Consider the following 11,354-nt stretch of genomic DNA (forward strand, 5'->3'; position numbering starts at 1 on the left):
ACACACACACCCTTTAACTTACCAATGAAAGGGGGTGAGATGCTGAGACAGTGGCCCCAGAAGTCGGGGCAGCAGTCGGAGACGCGGTGCGGTTACAGAACAGGTCACAGTAACAGATGGTGTCCAGGTAGGGCACCGTACACTGATCGTCCCGACCCGGGCAGCAGCCACCCCGCCGCTCGCAGTACGACCCAAACGGGTCCCTGATGCCCCCCATATGCAGCGTGCTCATCAGCTCCCTCTTGGTCCTCCTGGAAGTGCCTCTGGCCGCCATACTCTCCACCGCCACCAGGAGGAGCACCACAGCTGTGGCTGCTAGAAGCTTCATTATCACCCTGACAGAAGCGACAAAGAAGAACATCTGTTAGGATGCAGAAGTAGTTCTGTAGATAATCAGCCATTTTTCATAACCATAGGAGAATATAGTCTAAATCTAACAGTAATGGATTATTTTGGAATAAGATTAACAAAACCATGTGTTATAGGCCCAGTCCTGTAGACCATCAAGTGGGCCTAACACAGTAGGAGAATATAGTCTAAATCTAACAGTAACCCCTAAAGTCACCCTCAGTGGGTCATTTAACAGCTGGAGAGAGCGCTTAGGAAGATAGGAAGAGGAGGAGGAGGAGGAGGAGGAGGAGGAGGAGGAGGAGGAGGAGGAGGAGAAGGAGGAGAAGGAGAGAAGGAGGAGGAGAAGGAGGAGGAGGAGAATGAGGAGGAGGAGGAGGAGGAGGAGGAGGAGGAGGAGGAGGAGGAGGTTCATCTGGTCCCTTTATTAAACAATCCACTCACAATCTTCAACAGGGCCATAGAGTGTATCAAAAGCATCAACTAACTGTGATAACATACAACAACATATTGGATTTGATTTAAAGTGTGAACCTACTGTAAGCAACTGATGATTGAAGTACTGTATTTCTTTAAACCTCTTCCTGTGTTTAACAAGATCTTTTTGAATAAGGCCTGTCATGTAGGTGTAGATTATTTCAAAAGAACTAGTAAGAATAGTAACATAGCACCTTTTTATGTAATAAGTGTTTATAATCAACAAGAATGGACATATCGCTTTGTAAATTATGTAGCTTTGACATAAGTAAAAATGTCAAGGGACCTCTCAACAAAGCTTTAAAATGCTACTACTCTTCAAATTAAATCTATAGCGGACAAAGGATGTGCTATTTCAATTTGGACAACTGTTAGCTAAAGCTACAAAGGTTAAACTGCCCTATATTGTTACTGTGTTTCAATTGCTTCAAGTCAGAGACATTGCTAGACTGTGTCCCAAATAACACCCTATTCCTTATAAAGTGCACTACTTTTTGACCAGGGCCCGTAGGACTCTAGTCAAAAGTAGTGCACTATATAAGGAATTGGGTGCCATTTGGGATACAGCCTTTAAGTGGTATAAATATGGCTCTCTGGAGTCTCTTTTGCTTAATAATTTGATGAATGCGGCCACACTAAAATAGCACTGAATGCTATACTTGACTTTTTATCTAAAGGGACATGCCACCAGGGCACAGTCAGAAACGAGGGGCATTACATTATTATCAGCTCCGTAGTATAATGTTATCATGTCGGTCCGGAAACAGACAAACTTCCTGCTGTCTGTCAGAGCTAATCTGTCAGCACTTCAGGAAATGTCCCGAAGAGCATGCCTCACTCTCTATCCTGTCCTACAGACCACATGTACAATGAGCTCCAAAAGTATTGGGACAGTGACACATTTTTGTTGTTTTGGCTCTGTACTCCAGCACTTTGGATTTGAAATGATATGATGACTGTGAAGTTAAAGTGCAGACTGTCAGCTTTAATTTGAGGGTCGTTTTATCCATATCGGGTGAACCATTTAGAAATTACAGCACTTTTTATTTACATAGTCACCCCATTATAGGGGATCAAAAGTATTGGGACAAATTCACTTATGTGTATTAAAGTAGCCAAAAGTTAAGTATTTGGTCCCATATTCATAGCCGCAAGCTTGTGACTCTACAAACTTGTTGGATGCATTTGCTGTTTGTTTTGGTTGTGTTTCAGATTATTTTTGTGCCCAATAGAAATTAATGGTAAATACTGTATTGTGTCATTTTGGAGTCACTTTTATTGTAAATAAGAATATAATATGTTTCTAAACACTTCTACATTAATGTGGATGCTACCATAATTATGGATAGTCCTGAATGAATCATAAATAATGATGAGTGAGAAAGTTACAGACGCACAAAAAATCATACCCCCAAGACATGCTAACCTCTCACCATTACAATAACAGGGGAGGTTAGCATTTTTGGGGGTATAATATTTATGCCTCTGTAACTTTCCCACACACACACACACACACACACACACACACACGGTGGCCAATGTTTGTCCGGCACAATTTGCTGTGTAGAGAGTGAGAGTGAAATGTGGGAGTTCATGCATCACTGAGTTTCAGCTTAGGAACAGGGGCTAATCAGGGATAACACACATCAACAACAACTGCTGGGTTATTAAGGAGTGGTCAATATTATCTCCATGTCCATGTGGATGTGTTCCAGAATCCTCTGGGGTCTTTGTTGGAGAGCCAGACACGTCAACTGGAGTATAAATGGGATTATACAAGTGTTTGTGACTGAGTTGTGTGTACCCATGTATGTGTGTGTGTGTGTGTGTGTGTGTCTCTTTCTTTTATATGCATTCTACTGTATATTTAGATAGACATGATCTGCCATAGCCATATATACAGTGAGCTGCAAAAGTATTGGGACAGTTTGGGACAGTTTGTGTGTGTGTGTGTGTGTGTGATGTGTGTGTGTGCGTGTGTGTGTGTGTATGTGTGTGTGTGTGTGTGTGTGTGTGTGTGTGTCTGTGTGTGTGTGTGTGTGTGTGTGTGTGTGTGTGTGTGTGTGTGTGTGTGTGTGTGTGTGTGTGTGTGTGTGTGTGTGTGTGTGTGTGTGTGTGTGTGCCTGTGTGTGTGTGTAGTTGGTGATGGTGTTGATGGTGGTGGTGATGGTGTTGATGGTGGTGGTGATGGTGTTGATGGTTTTTGGTGATGCTGATGATGGTAGTTGGTTATGGTGTTGATGGTAGTGGTGATGGTGTTGATGGTGTTGATGATGATGATGATGGTTGGTGATGGTGTTGATGATGGTGTTGATGGTAGTTGGTGATAGTATTGATGGTGTTTGGTGATGGTGTTGATGGTGGTTGGTGATTGTGTTAATGGTAGTTGGTGATGGTGTTGATGGTGGTTGATGATGGTGTTGATGGTAGTGGTGATGGGCAAATTGAATGGGAAAATTGTGTCACATGTTTACCCTACATAATCTAGTAGAAGAATTCACATACAGGACATGCAATATGCTTTGGAAAGACAATGACTCTGAGAGGTGAAGAGCCGGTCTGAGGCAAAAGGCAAAAAAAACACAAAAAGTTTAAAGGAAAACAGCCTGTATGGTGCAAATACAGCAAATACTTTCCATTATTGATCAAGCCATGTAAACCTATTGATCAATAAACCTATTGATCAGTAAACCTATGTCCTCTGGAGGTCTTACTTGCTAATCAAACTTTTCTTTGTAGACAGCAGCTTTGTCTTGTGTATCTAATCCCTGTGAATATGATATGGTCTGCTGGGTCCAGTCTGGTTCCAGTCTGACACGGAGTGCCTCAGACATACAGAATGGCACGGTGCTGCAGTACTGTAGACATCTGTAGCCTTGCTGCTGCACACACACACACACACACACTCACACACACAACCAGCTTATAGACATTACACAGTTATTATAACCCATAACGACTAGGAAATCAAAGAGGGAGGCAGTGCCCTAGAACCAAATTCCTCCAGCTGTGCAACAACTTGAAGAGTCAATTGGCTGCCTGTTTTCCTCATACTGTATGGAGTCACTGAACAAGCTCAACACGCCCTGGTTTCATCTCACCTGGGCAGTATCATTCTACTTGTTCTGAGACAGCCAGACAAACAACCACACACACACACACACACACACACACACACCACCTCACATTATTTTCTCTCTCAACTCTTCAAATCCAGACAAAGACAGTCAGCTGAAACATTACTACAGGTCCCACTAGACTCAAGCACTCCCAGTCAGTATCAGTCTAAAAGCATTTCAATGGAGTGAGGTATTTCTATAGAGTTCTAAGACTGTGTCATGGACTCCTTGAGTTCTGTTTACTTTTATTCACAAATCAAGACTACACTCAATAAAGAAACCATTTATTTTACAGGTGTCACACAAACCTCCCTTGGTATAACACAGGAGACATAGTCCAAAGACAAAGTTCACAATAATCATATTATGTAGGATATATAACAAGCTGTACACTCAGACATTTTTATGGCACTTTTATGGCACATATTCAAGTCTCATATGTTAGTATTATATGTGGGTTACATTACTGTTGTCATGTCCGTCCGACCAATCCACACCCTGAAAACAAACTATCCACAGAATCGGATTAGGAAACCTGTACGTAACTGAACCAAAAGGCTTGTTACAGATACATTATCATAAAACTAGCATGGCAAGAAAAATCCAACTAGTTTGTAAACATACAATTTATTCAGTGGTTTACCATCAAAAGTACTTCAAACAAGCCATCCAAGCCTTGTGTAAATTTGTCCAAAACAATGGATTATGACCTGAAACCTGCACCTGCCTGATCTGGCACACAATGAGAGAGAGGATCAGAGGTGGTTAGGAAAGAGGTACTGTAACAGGGGAACAAGTTCAATAAAATATCTTCTTACCTTGTATGTGTGTTCTGTGAAATATCTCTCCCCCTCTTCTTGTTTGTAATCCAATGGAAAACACAGTCCTGTGAAATCTGATATTCTTTCCTGCTGCTCTCTCCTCTCAGTAACTAGAGAAAGTATTTCTCTCCCTCACTCTCTCTCTCTCTTCTTTCACTCAGGCACTGTATAGTCAGGCTTAAGCCACTGAGTTCTATATACAGCCACTGAGTAAGAACAAACCACTCCTCCCCACCCCTTCACATTCACTCTCTCTCTCTCTCCCTCTCTCGCTCTCTCCTCCCACCCCCTTCACATTCAGTCTCTCTCTCTCTCTCTCTGCCCTATCACCCTACCTCCTCCATAGTACATGCTTTATCTCAATTCGATTCAATTTAAGGGCTTAATTGGCATGGGAAACATATGTTAACATTGCCAAAAGCAAGTGAAGTAGATAATAAACAAAAGTGAAATAAACAATAAAAATTAACAGTAAACATTACACTCAGAAGATCCAAAAGAATAAAGACATGTCAAATGTCATATTACGTGTATACGGTGTTGTAAACAATGTGCAAATAGTTAAAGTACAAATGAGAAAATAAATAAACATAAATATGGATTGTATTTACAATGGTGTTTGTTCTTCACTGGTTGCCCTTTTCTTGTGGCAACAGGTCACAAATCTTCTGCTGTGATGGCACACTGTGGTATTTCACCCAGTAGATATGGGAGTCTATGAAAATTGGGTTTGTTTTCAAATTCTTTGTAGATCTGTGTAATCTGAGGAAATATGTGTCTCTGATATGGTCATACATTTTGCAGGAGGTTAGGAAGTGCAGCTCAGTTTCTACCTCATTTTGTGGGCAGTGTGCACATAGCCTGTCTTCTCTTGAGAGCGCGGGTCTGCCTACGGCGGCCTTTCTCAATAGCAAGGCTATGCTCACTGAGTCTGTACATAGTCAAAGCTTTCCTTAAGTTTGGGTCAGTCACAGTGGTCAGGTATTGTGCCACTGTGTACTCTCTGTTTAGGGCCAAATAGCATTCTAGTTTGCTCTGTTTTTTTGTTAATTCTTTCCAATGTGTCAAGTAATTCTCTTTTTGTTTTCTCATGATTTGGTTGGGTCTAAATGTGTTGTTGTCCTGGGGCTCTGTGGGGTCTGTTTGTGTTTTTGAACAGAGCCCCAGGACCAGCTTGCTTGGGGGACTCTTCTCCAAGTTAATATCTCTGTAGCTCAGTTGGTAGAGCATGGCACTTGCAACGCCAGGGTTGTGGGTTAGTTTTTCACGGGGGCCAGTATGAAAATGTATGCACTCACTAACTGTAAGCCGCTCTGGATAAGAGCGTCTGCTAAATGACTAAAATGTAAATGTAGGTGATGGCTTTGTTATGGAAGGTTTTGGAATCATTTCCTTTTAAGTGGTTATAGAATTCTTAACTGCTCTTTTCTGGATTTTGATAATTAGTGGGTATCGGCCTAATTCTGCTCTGCATGCATGCATTTTATTTTATTTTTTTCGTTGTGTCTCATATAATCAAATGTTTTTAAATTGCAAATGGTTTATAGCATAAATACTGATTGATTATAAATATTGACAGAACTTGTCAATATTGTAATTACATTTTAAATAAGAATTACATAATTTTCCTAGGGTAGACTTTGGCACTAATTATAGGCTACAGTTGCCAGGCAACTTTGTGAGATTAGAAATAATCTTACAATCAAAATGCTTAGGGGTATGTAAGTTATAGCAGAGGTAACATTAATAAAGTGTATTCATGTGAGGAGGTGGATGTGAACCCAGATATCCTGCTTGTCAAAACACTGCTTTACCCCACTCAGCCAGTCTTCAGGAGTAAACTACTGTGCTGAACCACCCTTCTTACACTGATCACATGGTGACCAATTCAGACTTGAGATAAGTAGACTTAACAATGCAATTAAAAATTGACCACTTTAAATCAACTTATCTCAAGTCTAAGGCATAGGAGAATGTTTTTGTGTGAAATTCCACTTTTATTTTTCATACCTTCATATCAGAATACAAATGTTTAGATTAAAGGAAAAATATGAACTTCAAACATTGTGATTCTGTACTGTTCAACATTCCCCCAGTCTGAGGCGGAGGTGAAAGAGGGCATTCGTGGGCTGGTGTTCCCTCTAACAAACTCTATGGTCAAGTATAAAAACATGAACGTTACTCGGGCGCCTCCTGTATTCTGGCCTTTCACGTACTTAGACAGAAAGTATGCGTCAAGAAAAACGTCAGTACACAATGTTCTCACATTGAAGAAGGAAACAGAAAAGGAATTGACTCAATAAGAACATTTGTTTTGTATAGCATGTTGGCCACTAATGCTAATAGTCCAAGTAAAACAGCCATTTTGATTAATTGATCAATTTTCTTGATGCTACATGTAGTTGGTAATTGACACCTCATTGTTTGCACCTTTCACACTTTGTTATGCAAATTAAGGCCTGCTTTTTCAGTTAATACTGCTGGCTTGTTTGCCTACTAGCTTTATGAGTTATATCTACTGTTTGATGTGTACCCCACATACTATATGCTACACTATATAGCCACTGCCATTTTAACCTGCTCTAGCTTTGGCCTACCACACCACGTTATTGCATCCCACTTTTGACATTCATATTGTAATCTCATTACTATATTTGCATAGCTTAAGTATTTTATTTTTGCATATTGCTGTTGATATGTTAAATAATTACATTCATATTGCAATTTATTAATATTATAGCATTTGATAACCTAATTATACATTCATGTACTGTCATCATTGCTTGCTATTATTAGCTATTTCTCTGTCTCCTGCAGAAAAACAAACATACTACGTTACCCACCGGCTGGCCAATCCTAACCAAAGTCAATCAAGACCAGGATCACAGTCTAATGCCAACTGAACTGTCAACTGTCAACCATATAATCTAACTTAACTGTAGTGTGATTCAATTCATCTGAAATAAAGACTCAGGTCAGGACATCAGCATAAAGGTGGATCGGCATTGAGCCCTGGGCTGAAGTCTGAAGTTTGTGTAGAGTGCTACTGCTAACATTAGCAGTCATCATATAATGCCACATTTCTGTTGATTTTGGAGGAATATGATAAATACCATAGTTCTTTGAACATTCTTCATCAATATCATTTTTTAAGACTTTCAATGTTTTGTCATTTGATAATTAGTAAATAAAAGATAAAGCATTTGAAGCTTCAATCATGTCTTGAAAAAGTAAATTTTGTACTCAATTATTATCCTGGACAAACGTAATTTGTATTTTCACCAAAACCTATTTTTGTCATTTGAGCATAATACTGTACATTTGACCTTCTGGAATTACCGATGAAGAGTTTGTAAACACACCATATACAGTGCATTCAGAGAGTATTCAGACACCTTGACTTTTTCCAAATGTTGTTACGTTACAGCCTTATTCTAAAATGGATTCAACCCCTCAGCAATCTACACACAATACCCCATAATGACAAAGAAAACAGGCTTTTCAATTTTTTTGCAAATTTATAAAAATTAAAAACAGAAATATCTTATTTACATAAGTATTCAGATCCCCTTCTGCTATGAGACTCGAAATTGAGCTCAGGTGCATCCTGTTTCCATTGAGTATCCTTGAGATGTTTCTACAACTTGATTGGAGTCCACCTGTGGTAAATTCAATTGATTGGACATGATTTGGAAAGGCACACACCTGTCTATATAAGGTCCCACAGTTGACAGTGCACGTCAGAGCAAAAACCAAGCCATGAGGTCGAAGGAATTGTCCAGTAGAGCTCCGAGACAGGATTGTGTCGAGGCACAGATCTGGGGAAGGGTACCAAAACATTTTTGCAGCATTGAAGGTCCCCAAGAACACAGTGCCCTCCTCATTCTTAAATGGAAGAAGTTTGAAACCACCAAGACTCTTCCTAGAGCTGGCCGCCTGGCCAAACTGAGCAATCGGGGGAGAAGGGCCTTTGGTGAGGAGGTGACCAAGAACCCGATGGTCACTCTGACAGAGTTCTAGAGTTCCTGTGGAGATGGGAGAAACTTCCAGAAGGATAACCATCTCTGCAGCACTCCACCAATCAGGCCTTTCATGGTAGAGTGGCCAGACGGAAGCCACTCCTCAGTAAAAGGCACATGACAGCCTGCTTGGAGTTTGCCAAAAGGCACCTAAAGACTCTCTCAGACCATGAGAAACAAGATTCTCTGGTCTGTGAAACCAAGATTGAACTCTTTGGCCTGAATGCCAAGTTTCACGTCTGGAGGAAACCTGGCACCATCCCTACGGCGAAGCATGGGGTGGCAGCATCAGGCTGTGGGGATGTTTTTCAGTGGCAGGGACTGGGAGACTAGTCAGGATCAAGTGCAAAGATGAACGGAGCTAAGTACAGAGAGATCCGATGAAAACCTGCTCCAGAGCGCTCAGGACCTCAGACTGGGGCGAAAGTTCACCTACCAATAGGACAGATGACCCTAAGCACACAGCCAAGACAACGCAGGATTGCCTGGGACAAGTCTCTGAATGTCATTGAGTGGCTCAGCCAGAGCCCGGACTTGAACCCGATCGAACATCTCTGGGAGACCTGAAAATATTTGTGTAGCAACGCTTCCCATCCAACCTGACAGAGCTTGGAGAGGATCTGCAGAGAAGAATGGGAGAAACTCCCAAATACAGGTGTGTCAAACTTGTAGCGTCATACCCAAGAAGACTAGAGGCTGTAGTACGCTGCCAAAGGTGCTTCAACAAAGTACTGAAGGGTCTGAATACTTACATGTAAATATGATATTTCCATTTTTAGGTATTTTAAATTAGCAAACATTTCTAAAAGGGGTCTGAATACTTTCCAAAGGCACTGTAAGAGCAGGGAATACACAACAAGTGGAGAGACTCCCATTTACAATATTTGGAAACTCCAGAATAAGAGATCTAATTCTGCACTAGACAGGATGTGAAACACCATCATAGTGTTTAGGAGCTTTAGAGAGAAAACAGCACCAAAAGAGAAGGGATCTAATTCTGCACAACACAGTACTCAAACACCATAAAGAGTGTTTTCAACCTTTTTCGGGTTAAGGCTCCCAGTCTCTGGCAAGGTGTTGCACAACTCTTGATTATATGGTGTAACAACACACCATGTTTCAGAACACCTCAGGATGAAGGTTTCAGAACACCCCTTCAATCTGTCTTAATACCCCTCACAATCATGTCTTTCAATACTCCAGCAAAGTTAAGGTTTCGTCTCTCCTTTTAAGGTGGTGGCAGCTTCCAGTTGCCACTAGTTTTAGTGTTACAAAGCATTTCATTTTTACAGGGTGTCTATGTACGGTGTTGTAACAATCTATGCAAATAGTTGAAGTATGAAAGGAAAATAAATAGACAGATAAATATAGTTTGTATTTACAATGGTGTTTGTGCTTCACTGGTTGCCCTCTCTCTTTCTCTCTCTCTCTCTCTCTCTCTCTCTCTCTCTCTCTCTCTCTCTCTCTCTCTCTCTCTCTACTCTCTCTCTCTCTCTCTCTCTCTCTCTCTCTCTCTCCTACCTCAAGTTTATCTCTTCTTCTTATCTCTATCAGATTTGAAGGTGAAAAAATGGGATATTGTTTCTACTCTAACACCCTCTCTTCATGCCTCTCCTATGGGGCAGCTCCAAATCTAGTTTTGAGTAAACCTAGGCAAGTTCTTCTCAAAAACAACTGCTGTTTATTTGGTCCCTGTGATTTAGCTTTCTTAGCTTGTGATGTAACCAGTCATCCACTAAATGTTTACGGTTGGCAGTGACCACCTCCCTACCTCTTGGTGGTCACTACTAGAACCAACTTCACTAAGGGTGTTTGAGATCTCCATGTACTGTGGTTAGCAAAACAAGTGGACAACTTATGATCACTCAAATGACAAAAGGAAAGGACAATAAAAAAACTTTGCTACAATATTCCATCTAGAGGATTTGGATTTTGTTTTCTTCTTCGCTAGAATTTCTAGACAGTTTTAATTGTCGCCTAAGGCTTAACCTAAATCTGTCCCCGAGAGAGAGAGGGGTGGGAGGCTTCTCCAGACACACATATGTGCCTCAAGTAGCCCCCAGTGTGACCAATCAATGCTGATAACACCCGCAATCCCAATACCACACCCACAGCATGGGGAGAGGGGACAGGGGGAGAAAGGAGGGGGAGAGGAGGAGAGGAGAGGAAGAAGAAAAGGAGGAGGGAGAAAGGAAGGAGGGGGATAGGGGGATAGGGGAGAGGAAAGGGAGAGAGGAAAAGGAGAGGGGACAGGGGGGAGAGGGGGAGAGGGGACAGGGACAGGAGAGGGGGGGGGAGAGGGAGAGGGAGGAGGAAGGAAGGGAGAGGGGAGGAGGGGACAGGGAGAGGGAAGAGAGGAAAAGGGGACAGGAGAGAGGAAAAAAAGGAAAAAAAGAAGGAGAGGGAGAAAGGAGAGGGGAAAGGGGAGGAGGGGACAGGGGGAGAGGGGACAGGGGACAGGGGGAGAGGGGACAGGGGGAGAGAGGGAGGGAGAGGGGAGAGGGGAGAAGGGGACAGGGGGAGAGGAGGGACAGGGGAGAGAGGGGGAGGGGGAGGGAGAGGGGAGAGGG

At 41.9% G+C, this 11,354-nt stretch overlaps 1 pseudogene; it reads right to left on the reverse strand.

Moving 5' to 3' along the window:
• Window positions 1-4,788, reverse strand: part of LOC123485685 — a 42,602-nt pseudogene extending 37,814 nt beyond the window's left edge.
• Window positions 4,789-11,354: the final 6,566 nt, after the last annotated feature.

This window comes from Coregonus clupeaformis, unplaced genomic scaffold (genome assembly GCF_020615455.1).
Source record: "Coregonus clupeaformis isolate EN_2021a unplaced genomic scaffold, ASM2061545v1 scaf0800, whole genome shotgun sequence".
Taxonomy (NCBI): Eukaryota; Metazoa; Chordata; class Actinopteri; order Salmoniformes; family Salmonidae; genus Coregonus; species Coregonus clupeaformis.